We start from the raw sequence: 6,568 nt of genomic DNA, 5'->3' as shown, positions 1-6,568 counted from the left end.
TATATATATATATATATATATATAAATTAGTAATAACAATAGTAATACTGAGCAACTACTATGTGACTTCACTACCCTCTCGGATCTCCTTATACCAATCGCTTTGCACAGGTGTACTTAACACTATTTTATAATAGAGGAAATGGGCTAAATGGTTGAGTAACTTTCTTAGGTAGTTAAGGCAAGTTTGTGGAAGAAGTAGGATTCAATTCTCCACCTTTTTGAAGCCAAAGTCTTGGGTTTTCTCAAACTTGCTGAAGAATGAAAGTCTACAGTGGTGAAAAGGTCCAAGTGGCTGATAAACCAGGAGAGAAAAACCACATGCTCTTCTCTTGTATTTATTACTCATGGGGTTAAACTTTCAGGGCAGAGCAGATGTCCTGGCGGCTGGCTGCTGGATTTAAGTGAGGAAGGGGAAATGGGAAGTGGAGACTGAACGTAGTGCCTTGGCATCTTGGCACCAACACTGAGGATTTCTGATCACTGCTCCAGCAGCAGCAAGCTATGAACAGCCAGGGCTTACCCTGGGGAAAGATAGCAAGTCGAGAGAGGTATTGGTATGATGCAGAGAAGATGGATAAAGTACAATTTAAATTCTGCATTCGTTTGGTAATTTTTTTAAACACTAACTCCCTCCTCCCCTCCTCATTTCTCCCTTTCAACTGCTTCTTTGTGGGTGGGTTACTCCTCTGAAATGCCTACTTCCTTCCTCTTTTGTCTCTCTGTCTTGGTCCCTGGGGAGAATGGAAATTAGCTAAGTGTGATGGGTGTTCAGGAGGCAGGCTTTGGTCCTTGGCCAAGAGAGAACTAATTCCCCCAAGAGTAGCCAAAAGTATCAGCTTCACAGCCACCCTTCTTCCAGCTGAAAGGGTTTCTTTGTTTTTCAATATTCCAAACCAGGGCAGTTGCAATCTGTTTTAAGAAATCCACGATCACACCCAAACAAATCTCTCAAATCAATTCAAATATCAATTAACGTGTACTGAGCTTTGGCAAGGGGAGTCAGGTTGGAGATACATAAAGAAGAATACAACAAAGACTTTACCCAATGAATGTATAGCCTTGGGGGTGGGGGGTGGGGGGGGGCAGTGAGTCTTGCAGTGGGAAGTTATATCATGTAAGCAATAATCATAATGTAAAGCAGACTGAAATAATGCTAAATCGGGGTATGTACCTGATGCTCTGAGGAGGTAGAAAAAGGGTCATTTCATGGAAAGGAAGACAGCGAAACTGGTATTTGAAAGATGAAGAGAAGGGGCTAAGAAGCGTGTTCAAGTCAGAGAGCACAACCTGAGCAAGAGTGCAAACCTGAGAAGTACCTGACGTGGTTGGGGAATGGCTGGATTGGAGGGGTTATGAATTACAAAATTTTGGCCTATGTAGGAAATTTCAGGATTTTCTGACATAAACCCATTTTTTTTCCCCAACAAATTGTCTTCGGAAACAATGTCATTCATTAAAAAGTGTCAGACCATCACTTATTTTTGATTATTTTTTATCTTGATTAGTTATATTAAAGCAGTGAACTCTTTAAAGCCTTATTATTCATCTACTCAGAGGTTTAGCAAAGAGGTAAGTAACAAAGGGTAACATATCANAATTCATGGCAAGTCCAGAGAAATCTTGAATATATTAATTTTATAGCGGCAGATTTAGTAGATCTTTGTGGGTTACTTCTCCCAAGTACAGGACTCTTCACTACCAGAGAAGTGACTAATAGTGGGGAGCATATTCTTGGGTGGGGACTTAAGAGAGGATATCAACAACCCCGGAAATCCCATTACTAGACAGCTGACTCAAAAAGGAGCTTCTTGTGGCAGCTCTCAAATGAAAAGGGCATAAACCAGTGAACTGGACACTCAGGAAGACATTAATATGAATTCTGAACACCTAACATAAAATGTATTCCAGAATGTTCTCAAGAATATAATTTCTGATTCAATCTAAGTGTCTATGTTAACCATAAGAATGCACTCTTCCTACTAGGAGAAAAACAATTTAGAACCCATAAAATGGTCTCCAATTACATTTAACTGATCATTTATCCCCATTTGGCCAAGCTGCTGCCTAGGCTATGATTCCCTAGAAGGTTTATGATAATGAAATGTGCAATAAATAGGTTTAATGAATGTTCTTTTGCATTAGCTGTGGGTGCATGTTCTAGCAAGGCATTCACATAAAAACAAAGCAGCAATCCTTCTGATAGCCTTGGTTATTGCTTGAATGAAGTAATGTTCCACCCCACTGTAAGCTCACCACATGAGCTTAGAGTTTTTCCATGCACAGCCCTTGATGTGAACAATCAGACAAGGCCTTACATGCTTCAGCACAATGTGGAACAGCCAATAAGATCTGTTATTATAAGGCTGCATAATAATGGTGGGAGGTTGAAGTAGAGATTTGGTTTAGATAAAAATTTCTCAAAAGAATCTCACAGGACACAATTAAAATGGGGAAAAAAAAAGAAATGTTACTAGGAAAAAAATTGAACCAGGAAGATGTATTTGATTAAGACATAGGAGTTATTAACTGGAAAGAAACTTTCCTGTGCTACAAGGGGGCTGGAGTATATGACACAATGAGTCTGGGATGCCTCTAATTTCTCTAATTCAGTGATAATGTTCCCTGCTGCACACATAACTGCAGAAGGATCTTGGGTACCCGACACATCAAGTGTTTGCAGATGTATCAGAATTAGCCACCATTTAAGAAACCCACCATCTTTCAGAATGGATTCCTTACATGTCACACTAAGTTCAATTGAAAAGAAAAGAAAGAGATTTTCTGCTACTTCTTTGCTATATGCATCCTCCCACCTGTATGTTGGATGTTTCAAACTACCAAATGAGGAGGGAATTTACCCAGGCATATTATTAATGCCAGCCTACCATGCATGAACACAAATAAGCAAGATTTGGAGCACTTCAAAATTGACTGCCTAATTTAAAATTGTTTGAGTGTAGTTAATCAATATTTATTTGCTTTTTCTAAGAGATGAAAAAGTATATTATAGTGCTGATTTCACCATTTATATGTTAAGAAAGAGTACAAAGGCAGTGTAGTGGTTCCAACTATAGGCTTTGGAGGCAGAAATATCTGGATTATAAATACTTATGAACTGTAGCCTTNTTTCCCCCCAAAAGCAGAGAGCCAGAGGAAATGTTGACAATGTCAAATGTCAGACAGAGTTCCTAGGGCGGCAATGCACCAAGAGCCTTTTCCCGCCCCCAGCAGGCCCCCAGACGCACGACTGACTGTCGCTGAGGAATCAAAGGAGCCATTTAGGATGTCCAAACACTTCCTGTACTGTTTTGTTTCAGAACTTTCCCCCAACCCCGTAATATTATAAAGAGCAGGGACTGAGCCTATCATCGTGACCACAATAAAGAATAATAATTGAACATAAGAAGTTAAAAATACCAAAATTTTGGCATTGAACATGAAGGAATATTTTTTATTATAAATATGAGTAAAAGAGCTTGTTATTGCTCAGCTAATCTCATGTAAGAGCTATAAGCTACACTGCCGAATGGAATGGAATAAGAAAACAACATTTCATTAAAAGATTTTTTTATGGTTCCAGTCTCAAGAGACATTCTCTGAAATTGATTTTTTTATTTGAGAAAGTAGAGATACAGTTGATTTTTCCAGAGAATTTATGTTTATTTTCTAGAGACTCTCAGTCGTTTCGTACAAAGCCAGAATTAGGCCATGCTTTCTATGATTAATAGCACTCTGTATTTAAAAACTTTAGAAATATATGTTGATAGAATGTATCTCATTTATTCTGTGAAAAGCCACAGCCATGAGGGAATACAGAATGAGAACAGGCATGTTAAAATGCTAACAAAGAAATCTCCTCTCAACTCCCACCTCCCTACCCCCCTAAAAAATATTCAAGTAAGCATGTGGGATTTGCAATCAGGCTGCAACTGGGGGGTCAGAGATCAAAAATAAATGGTGGGCCACAACATGCAGAGCTTTTAAAAAATAATGTCACATTCTTTCATTCTCAGCATAAGAAATGGGCAACTTGTTCAGGGCAAATAATTGTTTGAACTGAGGATTTTATTATTAATCTCTGAAGACTGCTGAATTTAGGGTCACAGTAAGGGTTGATTAGGTACAAGGTGCATAAAGCTCTCCTCTGTCGATGCTATTGAAAGAAGCAAGTAATTTAGATTCAGAATTGGTCTTGGATTGAAGCTCACTCCATTACCGACCATTTTCAATTTCAGCTATACAATAAACATCAAGCTCGGCAAGGAAATTAGTACATTTGGTAATGTATTGGAAGAGATGGGTGGGTCTTTGACAAGATGACACTTATCACCAAAGCTTCAGTTAATGAAACCCTTGAGTGGTATCTGCGTTTGACATATTTTGACATTTTTTGAAATCACATCCAGCGTTTTTTCCCCCCACAATGTTCTTCTTTATGAGCGAAAAAAAAAATCCATCTATCTTTAAAATGAGTACTGGAGTACTGCAATATTATTGGGAAAAAAAATTAAAGAGATGCTGCCTGCCACTGACAGGAAGAACAGGGTACTTTCTCAAAATCCGTAAGAAGCAACAGATTCACAGGATAAATTTTATTCAAATGAAGCTCACTATGCATTTCCAGGAAAAGCTTCAGGTTTAAATGGAGTATATTTTTATCATACTTTCCCTGAAAGTACCTTAAATTATAAGATGTGATCTCATTAATGTGACTACAATTTACATTGCTGGAAAAAAAAAAAGCCCAGTTTGGGTAATTATTTCTTGAACAAAATAGTTTTCTGTCTTTTTGTTTTCCTACAAGGAAACTGCTTGTACCTTAGTAAAAGTAAGACTTTTAAAAGAGAAGATAATGAAAGGGGACAGAAAATGAGAAAATGAAGACTATATCCAAAACAAAAAGTTAAGAAAGGAAAAGTGTAAAGTGTAGGGGAAAATAAGGGTACAAAATAAATAGGGGGAAAGCAGATAAGAATGAAGGTATCAAGAAGGAACAATTTCTGGCCCCAAACTAGTTCTAACAAGATCATAACCCATATTGTCTCACCAGAGTTCTCATGTTTATGAATAATTAAATGCTGTTTTCTTGCCAACTGGCCTAGATAATGAAAAACCAGAAAAAGAAGAAAATGTTTCCAAAGTGACCGAAAATTTAGGTTCACACATTCTGAGGGGTGGTTTTTGTTATTTACTTTTTTAGTTTTTTTCTGAAAGCTGGGTGAAATTATTATGTATTCAGATATTTTAAATCTCACACAGCTCTATTGTTCATGCCATGTTTTTTATCCAGTGCCGGGAGAACAATGTAACACAAAATACAAAGCGTCCTAAATGCGGGGGCCTTCCTGAACCCTACTGGACCCAGGGTGGCACTTGCAGTGTGGTAGGCCCAGCCGGGTGGTCTCTCTCATACGTCATTTACCCACCACGAGGAAGAGGTCACCTTGAAGTTTGAAATGGGGGATAGGAGAGAGAAAGAGCATGAGGGAGGCAAAAAGACAGAGTAAGGAAAGAAAAAAGGCTGCTTTGTACAAGATAGATACTCTCGAAGAATTCAAAACACATCAAGAGGACTCTTTTTAAACCTCCACTCTGTAGGTGATTTCTTTAAACCCTTTAGACTCCTACCCTTTCTGACTTCCATAATCCAAATTTAAGACCCCAGATTCTGCAGTTAAGGAAGGGAAAAAAATAANGGGGCTTCTTCTGCCACCTCCCCTGATGTACTATCATGTAATTACTTAAATGCCAGATACTCTGTAGAGAGAGCTGGATAAATATGCCTCAGGAAGCCAAGTTTGAAAGTAGGTTAAGTAGAATTCATTACTTATAGTCAATATTTTTATTCAAAGAACATTGAACTAGACCAGTACAGAGCACATATCCAATATTAATGCAAGGTATCTCTGTGAGAGAGTCACAGAGTTGAACGGGAAAAGAGAAGAGAAAGAGAAATCTCGGCTCTGTGCATATGAAAAAGTCAGCTGAGAATGTAAATAGTATCGGTGTGGGGCCTGAGTACACCTTAGCCAGACGGAAAATGGGAAATGACATTCCAGAGAGAAACGAAGGCATGGCCCCCAAAAGTAAGCATGCAGGGTCACTCCGTGAGTGTGCACATGTTGCGGGGGATGGTTGGAAATAGTTTTGGAAAGGCAGGCTTGAAGCAGGATCCAGGAGGAACCTGGAATCTCAAGTAGAAGTAGAGGGATTATTCAAATGGGGAGGCTTTTGAAGTTTTGACATGGGAAACAGGTAATCAGAGCTGCTCTTTAGAAAGATAATTCTGGCTAAACTATTTCAACAGCCAGGAGTGGGAGAAAGATCACAGGCGGCAAGTCAATCGAGGAAGCTACTCCCTAGCTAGCTTTCTAAGAAGAAATTCAGCTCTGAACTCTGAAGATTAAGGTTTGTGAGCCTATACTCCTAGATTCACTTCGAGATGATCCCAAGGAGGTTTGGGGGCAAAATATTTGCCTGGAGGGAAGAGGAAAGCGCATCATTACTTGGAGCGCATGTTTTAGTTCAACGACGATTTGGAGAAGTGGTAGGGAGGAAAAGCTGA

The sequence above is a fragment of the Hipposideros armiger genome, unplaced genomic scaffold (genome assembly GCF_001890085.2).
Source record: "Hipposideros armiger isolate ML-2016 unplaced genomic scaffold, ASM189008v1 scaffold_1137, whole genome shotgun sequence".
In the NCBI taxonomy this organism is placed as follows: Eukaryota; Metazoa; Chordata; class Mammalia; order Chiroptera; family Hipposideridae; genus Hipposideros; species Hipposideros armiger.
The sequence above is the reverse complement of the archived record's forward strand: the minus strand, read 5'-3'. Positions refer to the sequence as shown.